The sequence below is a fragment of the Balaenoptera acutorostrata genome, chromosome 1 (assembly GCF_949987535.1).
Source record: "Balaenoptera acutorostrata chromosome 1, mBalAcu1.1, whole genome shotgun sequence".
In the NCBI taxonomy this organism is placed as follows: domain Eukaryota; kingdom Metazoa; phylum Chordata; class Mammalia; order Artiodactyla; family Balaenopteridae; genus Balaenoptera; species Balaenoptera acutorostrata.
Window position 1 is genome coordinate 79,416,516 of NC_080064.1, and position 17,868 is coordinate 79,434,383.

The 17,868-nt window shown below is 40.1% G+C and overlaps 1 protein-coding gene across 2 annotated transcripts in view; it reads left to right on the forward strand.

Moving 5' to 3' along the window:
- Positions 1-17,868, forward strand: part of LRRC8C (leucine rich repeat containing 8 VRAC subunit C) — a 90,180-nt gene that overhangs the window by 17,734 nt on the left and 54,578 nt on the right. The window lies entirely within an intron of this gene.

Sequence of the window (17,868 nt, forward strand, 5' to 3'; positions counted from 1 at the left end):
AAAAAGAAAGAAAGAAGTTAGTAACCAAACCAAAAAACAAATCCACCAATGATAACAAGCACTAAAAAACTATAGTTAAAAAAAAACAAAAAAAAACCGGACAGACAGAACCCTAGGACAAATGGTAAAAGGAAAGCTATATAGACAAAATCATAGAAAGAAGCATACCACATATACACTCATAAAAAGAGAAAAAGGAAAAAAAATATATATATGTATGAAAAAAAAGGATGAGAGCAACCAAATCAATAAACAACTCTACCAATGATAATAAACTCTAAATACTAAACTAAGATAAACATAAAGCCAGGAACAACTTAGATGCAGAAAGCAAACCGCAAGTCTACAGTTGTTCCCAAAGTCCACCGCCTCAATTTTGGGATGACTCGTTGTCTAATCAGGTATTCCACAGATGCAGGGTACATGAAGTTGATTGTGGAGACTGAATCCGCTGCTCCTGAGGCTGCTGGGAGAGATTTCCCTTTCTCTTCTTTGTTCGCACAGCCCCTGGGGTTCAGCTTTGGATTTGGACCCGCCTCTGCATGTAGGTCACCTGAGGGCATCTGTTCTTTGCTCAGACAGGAGGGGGTTAAAGGAGCAGCTGCTTCGGGGGCTCTGGCTCACTCAGGCCGTGGGGAGGGAGGAGTACGGATGCGGGGCAAGCCTGCGGCGGCAGAGGCCAGTGTGACGTTGCACCAGCCTGAGGCGCGCCGTGCGTTCTCCCGGGGAAGTTGTCACTGGATCATGGGACCCTGGCAGTGGCGGGTTGCACAGGCTCCCAGGAGGGGTGGTGTGGATAGTGACCTGTGCTCGCACACAGGCTTTCTGGTGGCGGCAGCAGCAGCCTTAGCACCTCATGCCTGTCTCGGGGGTCCACGCTGATAGCCGCGGCTCGCGCCCGTCTCTGGAGCTCGTTTAGTCGGTGCTCTGAATCCCCTCTCCTCGCGCACCAGGAAACAAAGAGGCAAGAAAAAGTCTCTTGCCTCTTCGGCAGGTCCAGACCTATTCCTGGACTCCCTCCTGGCTAGCTGTGGTGCGCTAACCCCTTCAGGCTGTGTTCACGCCGCCAACCCCAGTCCTCTCCCTGGGATCCGACCTCCGAAGCCGCAGCCTCAGCTCCCAGCCCCGCCCGCCCTGGCAGGTGAGCAGACAAGCCTCTGGGGCTGGTGAGTGCTGGTCGGCATGGATCCTCTGTGCGGGAATCTCTCCGCTTTGCCCTCTGCACCCCTGTTGCTGCACTCTCCTCCGTGGCTCTGAAGCTTCCCCCCTCCGCCACCCGCAGTCTCCGCCTACGAAGGGGCTCCTAGTGTGTGGAAACCTTTCCTCCTTCACAGCTCCCTCCCACTGGTGCAGGTCCCGTCCCTATTCTTTTGTCTCTGTTATTTCTTTTTTCTTTTGCCCCACCCAGGTACGTGGGGAGTTTCTTGCCTTTTGGGAAGTCTGAGTCTTTTGCCAGCGTTAAGTAGGTGTTCTGTAGGAGTTGTTCCACATGTAGATGTGTTTCTGATGTATCTGTGGGGAGGAAGGTGATCTCCGCATCTTACTCCACCACCATCTTGAAGGTCTCTCCTGCAGCATATGAATTTAAAAAGAATTTTCTGACACCAAGTCATCAGGCTTTCCACAAATTTTCATAGAGACTGGGTCTTTGTTTTCAAAATTTGAATAGAGTTGGGGCTCTCTGCCCTGGGTTGAGCGTATTCTTTCCTAAAGGTTTAGCCAGATAATCCCTTGAGTTCAGCCATGTGTTTTCAGTTCAAGATCATACTGGGTGCAAACCACCACCAGATCTGCTCTCCTTTGAGGAGATTAAAAACCAGCCACTGTCCTCAGGACATATTCTGTGACAGGTGGGGTAGGATAAACGAATATATGTGTGGCAAAGATAAGAGGTAGCACTACCATAGAAGAATAGGGAAATATTTGCAAGTATTTAAATATCTGGAAAGAGAAACAACAAAAAATATGGCTCATAAGGCAAAGACCTGGAGGAAGGGAGGGAGCCATCCATATCTGAGGAGAGAACAGCAAATACAAAGGCATATCCCTGGCATGATGGGGCAACAGCAAGAAAGCCAATGAGGGTGGAAGGCACTGAGCGAGGGGAGAATAGTAGTTATTAGGAGAGGGTACTGTAGGCTCATGAAGTGTCTTGTCCTCCTCTACTCTGAGTGAAGTGAGGAGCCATTAGAAGGTTCTAAGCAAATGAGGTTCGTAATATGACTTGAGTTTTAAAAGGATCACTCTGGCTGCCGTATAGAGAAGCCATTAGCCCAACTTTTTGACCTCAGGGCCTTTGTAGTCTTAAAAAATTATTGAAGACTCCCAAAGAGCTTTATGTGTGTTATATTTGTAGATATTTACCATATTAGAAATTTTAAACTGTTAAGTATTAACTTATTTTAAAATAATAAGAAAACATGTTAACACAAATAATATATTTTTATGAAAATAACTATTTTCCCTCAAAGAAAGACAATGACATTGTTTTAAATTTTTACATATTTCTTTAATGCCTGGCATTCAGTCTGTTCACTAACATCATGTAGCCTCCAGAAAATTCCTCTGTACATTCACCAGAGAATGTGAATTAAAAAGGCAAATCATGTGTAGTATTCCTGTGAAAATAGTTTTGACCTCACTGATTTTCTAAAAAAGGCACACTTTGAGGAAAAAAATAGTAGAGACTAGACTGTAGGAGGCAAGGATGGAAGCATGGAGACTAGTTATGAACCTGTTGCAGTAAACCACATGCGACATGCTGGTGGTTGGGATGTAGCAGTATAATTAATGAGAAATGGTCAGATTCTGGATATATTTTAAAAGTTGAGCCAATAGGCTTTGCTGACAGAATAGACCTGGGTGCAAGATAAAGAGGTCAAAATTAACTTCAAAGTTTTAAACCAGAGGAACTGTAATGTAGAAGATTGTGGGAATAGCAGATATGGGGTTGAAATAAAGAATTCTGTTTTGGACTTACTGATTTTGAAATGCCTATTCAACATCTAATTGTAAATGTCAAGTCAGCAGCTGGATGTATGTCTGGAATTCAAGGGAGGAACTTTTTATTGCCTTTACATCCCTCAGTACTTTTAAAAGAAAGAATGCATAAAGGTGAGTTTTCTGAGTCTTTCAATGTCTGAAATATATTATTCATTCTACTCTCAGATTTGAAAGTTATTTTGGCTGGGTATTGAACTCTAAATTGACAACTACTTACACTAACAATTTTAAAGACTTTTTTTTAAACCATTTTCTTTTAGCATCCAGTATTGTTATTGAGAAGTCTAACAATATCAGTGGTTCTGAATTTTTTTTCTTCATATATGTCCTCTAACCCCCTTTATCTCCCAGAAGCTTTCAGAATCTTCTCTTTATCCTTGATGCTCTGACACCTCATGATGGTATGGGGCTTTAGTTATTCCTTATGCTGGACACTTTGGTCATCCTTTTTAAAAATATTGAGTCTCATATTCTGCAATTTGAGAAAATTTTCTTGCAGTATTTTCTGTGTAATTTCTCTACTCACTTTCTCTTTAAAATCTTTATGAAATTTTCGTTTTTCAGATATTGGATCTGGAATCTATATATCTATTTTTTCTTCCCCATTTGCCTTTTTGTTCCACTTCAAGATGAATTTTCTCAACATTATAATCTAACCCTGATGTTGACATTTCAATTATCTTATTTTTAATTTCCAAGCTTTTTCTGATATGTTTATGGACACAATATCTTCTGCTAGCTCCCTGAAAAGTTTAATTATAGTTTAGAGTTTTTTAAAAGTGATTTGCTCTTTTCTTTGCATGTTTCTCCTGCTTTAGGCTTTTGTGTGTGTTCATTTGCTCCTTTGATTGTGTATTTGTCTTCTTTATATCTCTCTTATAAAGGCATTTATATGTGGAGGCATTCCCTAAGTAGCAGGTAATTTATAATTGTCTTCTCATTTAATAGTGAACCATAGAAAGTTGTTTGGGAGTTCTGTGCAAATTGTAGAAGTTTTCCACTAAAGAACTTCACAATAGGTTGTCCAGGTAGTGAGTGGCCTTTTTTGGGAAGGCTTCCACTTGGATGTCATTATTCCTGGATTACAACTCCTAGCATCTCATTGCCTTCCAAGATCATGTCTAAGTCCTCTTTATCCCCCATGCAACCCAAGAGTGTGTGTGTGTGTATATATATATATATATGGCAGTGTGTTGACTGGACACATAGACATGTGGCTCTGTTTCATAAACCTAAAAGCACAGAGCAGCAGGACTTGTCTCATATAGTATAGTCAGAAGTGGAGTTGGGTCTAGAACCTTGGACTTGTAGTTAAATATCCTTTCTACAACTAATACACCTCCTACTTTCCATCAGAGCCTCCCTCAGGATAGAAGAGATTTTCTACTTATTTCAGGAACCTGGAATAGAGCTAGAAATATTCTGTCTGCAGCACCAAATTTCATTTATTATCTTGTATTTTAACTTTCAAAAATATATGAAACCATGTCCCCGTTGGTTTCAGTATAACACTTTTAATCCAGAATCTTTGAGTAAAGTCTATGTACCTAGAAAATACACATGTATATCTTATGGTTTCTCATACTCCCCACCTGGATGCATTCACCTACCCCAGTGTGAGCACTGCCACATATGGCTAAGAGTTATGGGTTCAAATGATGTCAGAGATACCCTCTGCCTCCTCCTAATAGTGGCTTAAACAAGAAAAGACATTCTTTCTTTCCCATACTAGTAGGAACATGATCATGGGGGTCTATAATGGCAAGGGTTCAGCCTCCTTGTGTCTTGATGTTCCACCATTGCTATCATGTATCCCTTGTTGGTCTGATTGAAGTGACATACCCTCCTCAGAAGTGAGGAGGAGGGTATGTCGAGGGCAAGCTCCTTTCCTTTAAGGACACAACTCAGAGTTGAAGATATCTTTTCTATTTCACTGGCTAGGACTAAGTCACATGGTCACACCTGCCTGCAAGGGGGCTGGAACAGGCACTTATCAATTATCTTGTAAAAAGGAGACACTGGATACCAGGAGACAATAAGTGATCTCTCCTACCATGGTGTTGCCATCTTATAGCTCAGGCCACAAAGAGCGCAGGGCCCTGGTAGCACCTTGCAAGGAAGGTTCAACATGAAGGCTCTTTCAGTGACTACTCCTGGAAATAGTGACTCAGCTTCCAGGAAGTCTCCTGTAAGGGGATGAATCAGTCCTGCAGCTGCAGCTGCTGGCCATCCGGTAGACCCCAGAAAGGCAGCGGTGTTCTTGCATGGCAGCAGTCAGAGGAACAGCCTTTCCACGGTGCTGTGATTTTCATGCTGGCAGGTCTAACCACCTGAAGGTGTGGGGTAGGGCTGGGTACTTGTTCTTAGGAACTGCTCCAGTGGCCTTATCTTTACTAGTCTTAGCTATTGAGGTTTCCTTAAAGCTTTGGGTCATGCTCCAGGGATGCTAGGTGCCGAGGAAGCTTCAGGAGCCACGTAGTCAGGAATGGGGTGGGGAGGATCTAACAGATTTGCATATCTGGGACCTCTAAATTTCCAGATACCTAGTTCAAGAATTGGGGTAGGTTGGCATTTTCATGCGTTTTTGTTTCAGTATATCCATGCAGCAAAGACAGGTAAAACAGGTAAATTAGAGGTGGTTGATTTGAAGGAACTGGCCTATCTTGAGGTAAGTGGAAAAAATTACCAGATGTTTTAGAGGACACCACAGTTTGGGGGTACTTTTAGGCATATTCTGTGAACGGTAGATATAGAGAAACATACAGGAAGTGGGATTTTCAGAATTCAGAAGCTTCCCAGGAGAGAAGCCTAGCTAATATTTTCTTAATTAAATAATGAGGTTGATAATTGTCATATTTACTGCCAAGCATTTTTCTAAGTGTGCATAATTGAAAGAGATTGCCACAGACCTAGATTTCAAACCTAGGTCTTTCTGGCTGTAAAATTTGCATTGTAACCACTGCATTATGTTGAACAAAATGGTAAGTAGAGATAACTTACTTCCATTTTTACTTTTTAGATTAACGTGGCTGCTTATGACTAAACTTAGAGTTCTCAGAATACAGATGTTCAATGACGTAATATATACCCATAAGGCAACAACAGGAATACTTTTATTAGTTTTACTGTTGGCATATATTGCTTTGGACTAAGGATTTCATATCAGCCTAAATGTACAAAACTAGAATCACTTCACAGAGAAAAGAATTTGCACAAATTACCCTGAGGTTTTGTATTAAAATGCTATTAATATCTCACTGATGCCATAAGAAGGAATATACCCCACATTTATGAATGGTTTTGCCTAGTAAGTTCAGTCAGCAGTGGCCATTGTGGTTTGGAAAAAAGATGCTTAGTATGATGACAGTCTGTTTCTGCAAAATTTTCAGGAGACCTATTCTTCAATAGAAGGGAAGAGAATATTAGACCCAAACTGGAGCCATGCACAAAGGACTGTATCACATTAGAATATTTGATATGCAAAAACAAGAATGTTTTAGGTGAGGCAACAAGGTGTGTTATTGATGTCAAGCAGCAGACATATTTATAGAGACTGAGGAATGTATCCGACTGCGAGCATCTTTACGTTCACTCAGCTGTATTGAGATTTTTTTTATTAAACTGAAATATACCATGCTTTTAAAAAGCCCCTTTGTGCCACATCCAAGTAAGAGCAGAATAGGTCCCTTATATGAGGAAACCACAAATCTTGAAAACAGTGGTGTTCCTTGATGTTCTTTGGCCGCACTACTGTTTGGTTTAACTAGCGTTTCTGGTAATGGAATTGCTTGAGTCTCAGAATTAGTTTGCTTAGAATTTTGTTTCTGCCAGACCTCTTCCTGTTGACATATTCAAACTGAATCAAAATTACTTGTATGACATCATAAGCAGTGTAGGTATAGCATTTGAAAACAGTCTAAGGCTCTGATATATTAATTAATCTATTTGGGTGTGTTTGCTTGGAAACCTGGAATGAAGCCTGTTTTAAAATATATTTGTTTTTAGACTATAATCTGAGAAAGAGAAAATTTTTAATCTCTATGACATTTTAAGAGAGTCATTCCCAATCTCTCAACATCTCATACCATACTCCAACTAATTTATTTAGTGAAAGTGGGGAAAGTAGCAGAAACACTACCTACACATCATCAGTATTTTTATATTAGAATCACCTATGAAGAAGGTTAAAGAAATCTTCATTATCTTTCCTAAACTAAGTATTTGACATAAAAATTGAACCTGTGTATTATCTTTCATTATCAAGTAATAAACTATAAATTTGTTATTAAAAATATGGGTGTACAACAGGAGAATAGACTAGCTGTACTCTCATTTAGCTATGGGATGCGGTAGATTCTACTCTTAAGATTCTTTAAAATTATTAAGTGCTTGACCAAGAGACTGAAGAGCTAAGAGATTTAAAGCCAAAAAGTTAGGAGTCAACACGAATGGAAAAGCAAACAGGAAGTTTAAAGATAACATCTCTTAACATGTTATACTCTGAATATAATATGAATTTAAAAGAAAGCATCTCTGATATTATAATGTAAGTTAATAGGACATGTTAAGTAGTAGCACTCCCAGTTTTTAAGAAACCCTTCTGTAGAGTAGGGGAAAACACCCTTTCCTGCTAACTAATTCCTAAATTAAATCAGGAAGAAATTCAATTTTCAATTCTGTTATGCATGAAATGTTAGGTTTAGTGACTGACTTAGAATAATTGGCTCTAAAACCAGATCACCTTGGTTGCATCCAGGCTCCTCTACTTACTGCTGTGTAACCCTAGGCAGGACATTTAACCTTCCAAGGTCTCAATTTCTTCTGTAAGGGTACCTAGAGCCTAGGGATGTTTGGGGATTAAATAATATGATACATGTGACGTGCCTGACACTGTCTAGGCACATAGTAAACCTTAGCTCATGTTGTGGTGGAGATGGGATTTTTCTTTATTCATAAAGAGATCTTTGCTGGTAAGATCCACACTCACTGTTATTCTAAAATAAAACACCTATAAAGTAAAAATGGACCCCATCAAAACTAGAGTTCTAGTGTTCGATGCATCATCCACATTATAAAATGTTCTGGAGGAGTAAATCATTGCTATGCCTGTGGAGCTCCTTGCCATTACTCCTCAGACAACGAGGTCAGAGGCTGGGAGTGCCAAAATGAGCAAGGCAGCGTCTGCTGTTACAGAATTTATAGTGTGGGCGGGGAGATGGATTTGTATATAAATAACCCAGGGGAGTGAAGGAGTGAACAGAGCAGGTAGGGAGAGTGTTGATCTTGGACTGCCTATGAAAACACTCAGCCACAGGCTTCCAAAATAGGACACTGCAGTTATGGTCATGACCCCGTCAAATGTTATCCTCTTCCCACAGGAGGGCGGGCCGCCTGGGGAAGCCTGTCAGTCTTGATGTGGTGATCCGGGGAGAGGTGGGGTACCTATTAACTAAAGACATGATACGAAAATATGAGTTCATAGAGTACTGAAATCATTTTAAGTAAGTGAACTCTGCTTCGGTAGGCACAGATAAAGCTCCAGTTTCTCCTTAAGACATCACCTGGTTCATAGGTTTACTTTTTAATCACAAAAAGAGGAAGTACGAAGTTTCTAGGGAAATAGATCTCAACCTCAGCTGCATGTTGGAGTCACCTGGGCACCTTTAAAGAAGAAACGTCCTGCCTGGGGTATGTTCTGATTTAACTGGACCCGGGTATTAGTGTTTTTAAAACTTCCCAGCTGATTCCACACACGGAGAGCCACCGCTCTCTGTACCCTGCATTTTGTTTCCCCCAAGATTTTCTAATAAATTTCAGGAGCCCAGCTCAGCCCAGATTCTGTCAACAGGTTTTCCAGTGGGTAATTCCTAATTTAATACCAGTACATGTGTTTTCCCTTTGGAAGCACATGGCACTCTCTGCTGTTTCAGTAAGTGATGTTGGCTCCTGGGGAAATACTCATCTTAGGCTCCGAGCAGAGCAGCGGTGGGCTTTCTCAGCTAGCACTCCACCCCCAGAGAGCAAGTCGCACCCATTTTTCACATCTCAGTGGCGTGACCAACCCACAGGTTTTGTTCTAGAACCGTCTATTGAATAATTTAACAACAGGTTCTTCCTGTCTACCCTAAATCTCTCATGCCGCAGTTTGAGGCCTGTTTTTACATCTGAAATTGAAGCACTTTGTAGTCGGTACCTTAGTCTATCCATTTACTCCTAGGTTCTTGAATCATCTGTTAGACTTATATATTCCTTTGCTTGTCTCGATTTAGGTAACATGTCTCTATAAATTCTGTTTCTATTGCTTTATTCTTTAAATCCAAAAATATCTATTGAATGACAAATATGGGTCAGACACTCTCCTGGACATTAGGGACAAAATAGTGTCCAAATTTGACAAAAATTCCTGCCTTCATGGGACTTACGGTCAAGGGGGAGGAGACAAGAGAAACACGTAAGTAACTAAAATGTGTAGTATGTTCAAAGGTGCCAAATGCTATGGAGAAAAATAAGGCAGGGCAGGAAGAAAGGGAGTGCTGGGGCTGGGGTTGTAATACATGAAATCAGCTTTGCTGTATTATCCACACGAGAGCTGGTGAAGGCTTGGCCCAGAGTGGTAGTGACAGAAATGGTGAAAAGTGGTTGGAATCTGGATAAGTTTCATGAAGTCCTGAAGAAGGCAAGGGATTGAGCCCTGCTGGTGTCAGGAAGAGGAGAATTCCAGGCAGAGGGTACTGCAAATGCAAAGGCCCTGGGGCAGGAGTGAACCTGGGATGTTGAAGAAACTGCAGGAAAGACCAGTGTGGCTGGAGCTAGCCAGAGTGAAGGAGGCTATGACACTGGTGCTGAGCGTGGGGAGAGTGCAGACTACATAGGGCCTAGTAAGATTTTTGTAAACATTCTGGCTTTTTCTGAGTGAGATGGAGTTGTCAGAAGGTTTTGAGCACAGGAGAAACCCAATATTTTAATAGGATCATTCTGCTGCTCAGTTGAGACAAATCTATATGGGTCAGTGGCAGAAGCAGGGAGACCAGTTGTGAGGCTATTGCAGTAATCTAGCTGAGAGATGATGACGGCTTGGACCAGGGTAATAGCAATAGAGCTGAGTTGGAAATATTGAAATCTGGATATATTTTTGAAGGTGGAACTTGTTGCTCTTAAATAAGTGTCTATCTAATATTTTTCCACATTCCTCTCGAAAGATGGAACTCAGACTCCAGTAAGGGACTGAATAATGCTAGTTATAGCAAAAGGTTGACTTACAGGCTCTTGTTACCACCAATTCAGTATCATGTTTTTTGCAGAATGATGGTAGATTCACCATGGCTTCCCACAGTCCTGACTCTCCCAGTTTCCTGCACCTGTGCTTTGCCAGTCATTTACCGTTGAGAATTCTGACCCAAACTATCAATGATCACTCTTGCCTGCTGTTGCTTAGTGAGTACCTGTCCTTCCCTTCTTGCAGTCTTTACCTTATTCTATGGTAGGTCCCTGGAAGGTGATTTAGACAGGCAATGGAAGTAGAGGAAAGAATATGATACTGCTACAATTATTATCTGGGAGCCCAAGTTCAAAATAAATCAGGCCGAGAACCTCTCTTTTCCCACTCCTCTCCTATCTTCCCTCTCCCAACTCCCTGAACAAGGCAGAGAAAGATTTTCCTTTTCAACCTCCGCATAAATCTCCCAGGTGGCCTTTTATACCTTCTTTGCTTCTCCTCTGCCCTGAAGCAGAGTGTGGGTATCATGAGAAAATGCAGAGTGTTGCAAAAAAAAAATCTGGTGGTTCTCTTCTTCAAAACTAAGTGCACCTAACTCTAAATTCTGGTATTTACAGAAATATTTCTGTTATACAGGCATACCTCACAGATGTTGTGTGTTTGATTCCAGACCACCACAATAAAGCAAATATTGCAATAAATCAAGTCACACCAATTTTTTGGTTTCCCAGTGCATATAGAAGTTATGTTTATAGTACACTGTAGTCTATTGTGTGCAATAATAGCATTATATCTAAAAAACAATGTACATACCTTAATTTTAAAGTGCTTTATTGCTAAAAAACGTTAACCATTATCTGACAATGCAAGGTGGCCACAAACCTTCAATTTGTGAAGTGCAATAAAACAGGTATAATAGTTATTCATTTTTAACAACTGAGAGAATTTCAGAAAACGTGTATACTCATTCTTCATCATTCATTCATTCAGCAACTATTTACTGAGTCCTTTTTATGTGACAGGCTCTGTTCTGCACACTGGGAGGTACGAGTGAACAAAACAAAGTCCCTGTTTCTTATGAAACGTACCTTATAATTCAGGAGACAGACAAAAACACAAGTAAACACGTATGTAGTACATCTGATAAAGATAATGCTGTTGATAAAAGTCACTTAGGAGAATGAAAAAATGGAATGCTTGGATAGTGTGCCACTGGTGGTGGCAAGCTAGTATTAATATTTTAAAGAGGGTAACCAGAGACAGTGTTCCATTATCATGTTAATGATAATATGACATTTTCACAGTAACCTAAACAAGTGAGAGAGTAATTCAATCCCACATCTGGTGGGAAAATGCTCCTTGCTGTAGAAGTCCTTAGGTAGTTTTCTTCTCTCTGTATACTTCCAAAGTGACTTCATACTGTCCCATGGCTTTAATCACTTCCTATATCCTGATGACCCCCACATTTATATCTCCAGCCCAGATCTTTCCTAACTCTAGCCTAGTATATCCAACTGTTTCTGGAGTCCCTCCACTTGGTCGTCTTAATAGATGTCTCATATTTAACATGGCTCTAACCAAATTCCTCATCCCCATCTCCCCAAATTTGCTCTTTCTGTCGTTTCCTTCTCCCTTCAGAAAATGTCAACTCCATCCTTTCTGTTCCTCAAGTCAAAAATCTTGGTGTCATCTTCTTCTCTCTCAAGCCATACATCTGATCCATCAGATACATCATGAGTCACTTATATTGGGGAAAACAAGAAAAGGAGGAAACTTGGGGAGTTGGGATGAAGACATTAAGGTTAAATATAAATAGAAAGCAGAGCACTAATAGAAGTATCTGCAGGTTGTATTTGATGATATGAAGAAAAATTGAAGCTAAGGGAACATGTACCCTAGAACTCAGGTTGACATGAAATCATATCATAAGTCAGATTCCCCTAAAAGAGCTACAATTTCAGAATGGTCCACATGTTTGGGTATGTCTTAACATCAAGAATTAGTTGTTTGTTTTTTTGGTATTGAGCTGTATGAGCTGAAGACCTAAATAGACATTTCTCCAAAGAAGATATACAGATTGCCAAAAAACACATGAAAGGATGCTCAACATCACTAATCATTAGAGAAATGCAAATCAAAACTACAATGAGGTATCACCTCACACCAGTCAGAATGGCCATCATCAAAAAATCTACAAACAATAAATGCTGGAGAGGGTGTGGAGAAAAGGGAACCCTCTTGCACTGTTGGTGGGAATGTAAATTGATAGAGCCACTATGGAGAACAGTATGGAAGTTCCTTAAAAAACTAAAAATAGAACCACCATATGACCCAGCAATCCCACTGCTGGGCATATACCCTGAGAAAACCATCATTCAAGAAGAGTCATGTACCACAATGTTCTTTGCAGCTCTATTTACAACAGCCAGGATATGGAAGCAACCTAAGTGTCCATTGACAGATGAATGGATAAGGAAGATGTGGCACATATATACAATGGAATATTACTCAGCCATAAAAAGAAACGAAACTGAGTTATTTGTAGTGAGGTGGATGGACCTAGAGACTGTCATACAGAGAGAAGTAAGTCAGAAAGAGAAAAACAAATACCGTATGCTAACACATATATATGGAATCTAAAAAAAAAAAGGTTCTGAAGAACCTAGGGGCAGGACAGGAGTAAAGACGGAGAGGTAGAGAATGGACTTGAGGACACGAGGAGTGGGAAGTGTAAGCTGGGACGGAGTGAGAGAGTGGCATGGACATATATACACTACCAAATGTAAAATAGATAGCTAGTGGGAAGCAGCCGCATAGCACAGGGAGATCAGCTGGGTGCTTTGTGACCAGCTAGAGGGGTGGGATAGGGAGGGTGGGAGGGAGACGCAAGAGGGAGGAGATATGGGAACATATGTATATGTATAGCTGATTCACTTTGATATAAAGCAGAAACTAACACACCATTGTAAAGCAATTGTACTCCAATAAAGATGTTAAAAAAAAAAAAAGAATTAGTTGGCAGAACTGAGGCTGCCAACCTTAGTTCTTCCCAATCAACCCATGGATTGGGAAGAGACTTCAGGTACCTATGGGAATTTTTTACATAAAGTGCACCTAAAGCACTTTCTGTCCCCTGCTTCTGGAAACATTGTGTGATCTGAAACTGGAAGCAAGAAATTCAGAATCATAATTTTAAAAAGACAATGGGGCTTCCCTGGTGGCGCAGTGGTTGCGAGTCTGCCTGCCAATGCAGGGGACACGGGTTCGAGCCCTGGTGTGGGAAGATCCCACATGCCGCGGAGCAACTAGGCCCGTGAGCCACAATTACTGAGCCTGCGCCTCTGGAGCCTGTGCTCCGCAACGGGAGGGGCCGCGATAGTGAGAGGCCTGCGCACCGCGATGAAGAGTGGCCCCCGCTTGTGGCAACTAGAGAAAGCCCTCGCGCAGAAACGAAGACCCAACACAGCCAAAATAAACAAATAAATTAAAAAAAAAAAAGACAATGAACATTTGAACCATTTTTCAGAAAAACAAATCCTCTTTGTAGACATATCTGCAATAAAGCAAAACACTTTGCTGAAGCATCAAGAAAGGGAGGATGTGATAACTTTCTAGGGGCAAGAGATGGTTAATAGTTAAGTGTCTTGACCAAATTAACTTGAATAAGAACAATGAAAAGGAAGGAAGTAGTCACTGTCCTTCTGTTTTGATTTGGTATATGTTTCCCAGTATTCAAATTCTCAGTACAGAAGGTTCTTGCTGTTTTGCTGCACTGAGTTCCTGAAAGTCACATGCAGATCCCCCTAAAGGAGATTGGAACAGTGTGAAATTGGGGGATTGCATTCTCCACCCAGGGGTTTACCATCAAACGAAAAATAGGTGTAACCAAGAGTACAACATAAAAGATCTTCTGTGGTTCTACAACAGAAGTGTTAAGTGTGGTACCAGTTACCCCCTTGTGGAGAGAAGCTGAGTCCTTTGTAAACTTTTAAAAGATCTTTCCTCAGACTGGATTTCTCTCTCAGTGCCAGATTTTAGGCTAGAGATTTGATTGCCCTGAATTCAGTCCTCGGATAGCTAACTCCCCAAATAGGCTTTTTGGCCAATGGATGACAAGGCTGAATTTCCCATAAAGTAGGTTGTTAGAGACTAAAATAATTTCTCTCATGAAGTAGAATGAGTTTGAGCATTGGAATCTGACAGAGCAGAGTGGGAAGTTTTGGTGTTCCAGTCACAGGCTTTGTAACCTTGGAGAAATCATTCATCTCTCTTGTACATTTCTTCTTCTGAAGAGCTAAGATAACACCTGCCTCATGGGTTTCATGTGGAAGCTCAACAGATAACTTGTTTAATGCCTGGTATTTAGTAGGCATAATAATATTAAATATTCATTGTTATATCTTTCCTCTCCCTTTTAACAAAAACGATCTTTCAAAGCTTGTTTCTTTTGTTTTATAAAGAATTGTTTTTAGTTTGATACCTCAAGTTAGAGCTGAAGGCCCTAAACACCAAGAAATTCTTATTCTTAATAGTAAACTCCCTATCACACTTATCAAATTGGATTGTTAGCTCTATTGATAATATTAGTAGTTGTCATATATGAGTGCTAATTTCCTGCCTAGTACAGCAATTAGTGTTTGCCAGAATTACCTCTTATACACTTCCCAGAAACCCAGTGAAGGAAGATACCATCCTTTTCCCCATTTGAAAGATGAGGAAACAGAAGGATTGAGTAACCTGTTCATGGTCACCCAGCTCACAAGTGACAGAGCTAGGATTCAGACCTGGACACTTTGACTTCAGTGCTGTGCCTTGAATACTATAATACTAGAGTAATCCTTTAATACTGCAGTAGTATATTAATATGAATGTCTCTTCTTGCCTTAATCACCAGGGACATAACTCCTCCAAATAAGTAGAGATTGGGCATGGAAAATGTAACCTATTCCTTCTGTTTTTATTTCTTTTGCCTTTTCCTGTAATAAAACCAGAGGTCTAGACTGAGGAGAGATTCTATACCATTTGGGGAAAAATAAGTGTGTGAAAATAATACATTAAGCTGAACTTTTAAAATCATTTAAGATCGCATGTCACTGAGGAAAGTCTCATTTGATCCCTGCAGACCCTTTGCCTTCCCCCTATTTAATTCTGTGAATTAAAAGAAAAGAAAGGTACAGATTATTTATTAGATCAGCTTAGTCTTTATTACTGTGCTTCCACTCCCTTGGATATTTTTTCTTTACTCCGTTTACATGTTTTTTGCCTGTTGCCATGGTAAAGTTCATTCCATGATGTGAGAGATCTTGGTGCCAAAGAAGGTTTTCCTAGTGTTAAATCCTGCATTTTCACTTCCACATTTTTATCTTGGTGTTACTAGGGCAACCCAAATAATTTCATTTTCTCTTTGAAGTTGATACCTTTTAAAGCTGTTATACCCTCATGCTGACTCATTCATGTTCTTACCACTTTTTTCTAGTTTAATTCCTGCAGCTACTTTCTTTCCACACACGTTTTTCTGCTTTTCTGTAGTCATAACAGCTGATGTATTGCAGTGTAGTGGTTAAGTATTTGGGGGATTACAAATTCCATTGAGGATTAGAAAAGAGCTATGGATTTTCTCACCAGAATGAAGCACCAGTTTAAGAAAAAAGGATGAATATACAATGGGGAAAGGATTGTCTCTTTAATAAATGGTGCTGGGAAAACTGGACAGCCACATGCAAAAGAATGAAACTGGAACACTATCGTATACCATACACAAAAATCAATTCAAAATGAGTTAAAGACCTGAAACCATAGAACTCCTAGAAGGAAACATAGCAGGTAAGGTCATTGACATCATTCTTAGCAGTGAGCTCTTGACACCCAAAACAAAGGCAACAAAATAAAAAATAAACAAGTGGGATTACATCAAACTAAAAAGCTTCTGTACAGGAAAGGAGACCATCAAGAAAATGAAAAGGCAACATATGGTATGGGAGAAATTATTTGCAAGTCATATATCTGATAAATGGTTAATATCCAAAAAGTATGAAGAACTCATACAACTCAATAGAAAAAAAAAAAAAAAACCCCAAACAATCCAATTTTTAAAAATAGGCAGAGGATTTGAATAGATATTTTTCCAAAGAAGACATACAAATTGCCAACAAGCACATGAAAATGTGCTCAACATCACTAATCATCAGGGAAATGCAAATCAATGGCTATCATCAAAAAGACAAGAAATAACAAGTGTTGGTGAGGATATGGAAAAAGGGGAACCCTTGTGCACTGTTGGTAGGAATGTAAATTGGTGTAGCCACTATAGAAAACAGTATGGTGTTTTCTCAAAAAATTAAAAATAGAACTACCATATGATCTAGCAATTCCACTTCTGCGTATTTATCCAAAGGAAACAAAAACACTAACTGGAAAAGATGTCTGCACCCCCATGTTCATTGCAGCATTATTTACAACAGCCAAAACATAGAAACAACTGAAGTGTCCTCTGATGGATGAATGAATAAAGTAAATGTGGTATCTATATACAATGGAATGTTGCTCAGTCATGTAAAAGGAGGAAATCCTGCCATTTTCAACAACATGGATGGACCTTGAGGGCATTATGCTAGGTGAAATAAGTGAGACAGAGAAAGACAAATACTATGTGATCTCACTTGTATGTGGAATCTTAAAAAAAACAAACAAAACTCATAGATACAGAGAAGAGACTGGTGGTTACCAGAGGCTGGGCGGGGAGTGGGCACGGGGGTCGTGGCTGAAATGGGTGAAGGCGGTTGAAAGGTACAAATTTCCAGTTATAAGATAAATGAATTCTGGGGATGTAATGGACAACATGATGACTATAGTTAACAATGCTGTATTGTATATTAGAAAGTTGCTAAGAGAGTAGATCTTAAAAGTTCTCATCATAAGAAAAAAAATTTGTAACTGTGTGGTGATGGATATTAACTAAACTTGTTCTGGTAATCAGTTCACAGTATATAATATGTCAAATCATTATGTTGTACAGTTAAAAATAATACAATGTTATATGTCAGTTATATCTCAATTACAAAAAGAAATAATGGATGGAAATATTAAGTAGTCTCTCATCCAAATTTATTTGGTTCTTGGGTTTTGAATAGCAAGTTGCAAGAGTTTGTGTAACAAAAAATCTATCCCAGTCTATTCCAGTTCAGATTGTGAAAGTTAAGGTACCTATTTATTTCCATTTTTTATTTTCTTTTATTTATTTTATTTTTGGCTGCATTGGGTCTTTGTTGCTGCGCACAGGCTTTCTCTAGTTGCGGCGAGCAGGGGCTACTCTTCGTCACAGTGAACAGGCTTCTCATTGAGGTGGCTTCTCTTGTTGTGGAGCACAGGCTCTATCTAGAGTGCAGGCTCAGTAGTCGTGGCGCACGGGCTTAGTTGCTCTGCAGCATGTGGGATCTTCCCGGACGAGGGCTCGAACACGTGTCCGCTGCATTGGCAGGCAGATTCTTAACCACTGCGCCACCAGGGAAGCCCCTATTTCCATTTTTATTTTTACTTTATCCCAGGACAATTTCATGCTTGTTTTTATATCTGTCCTTCTCTGACAGGGCTCTTGGCAAACTGCCTGCAGAGGTTAAATGGCTAGTTGGTGTGCTTCTTTCCTAGTGCTG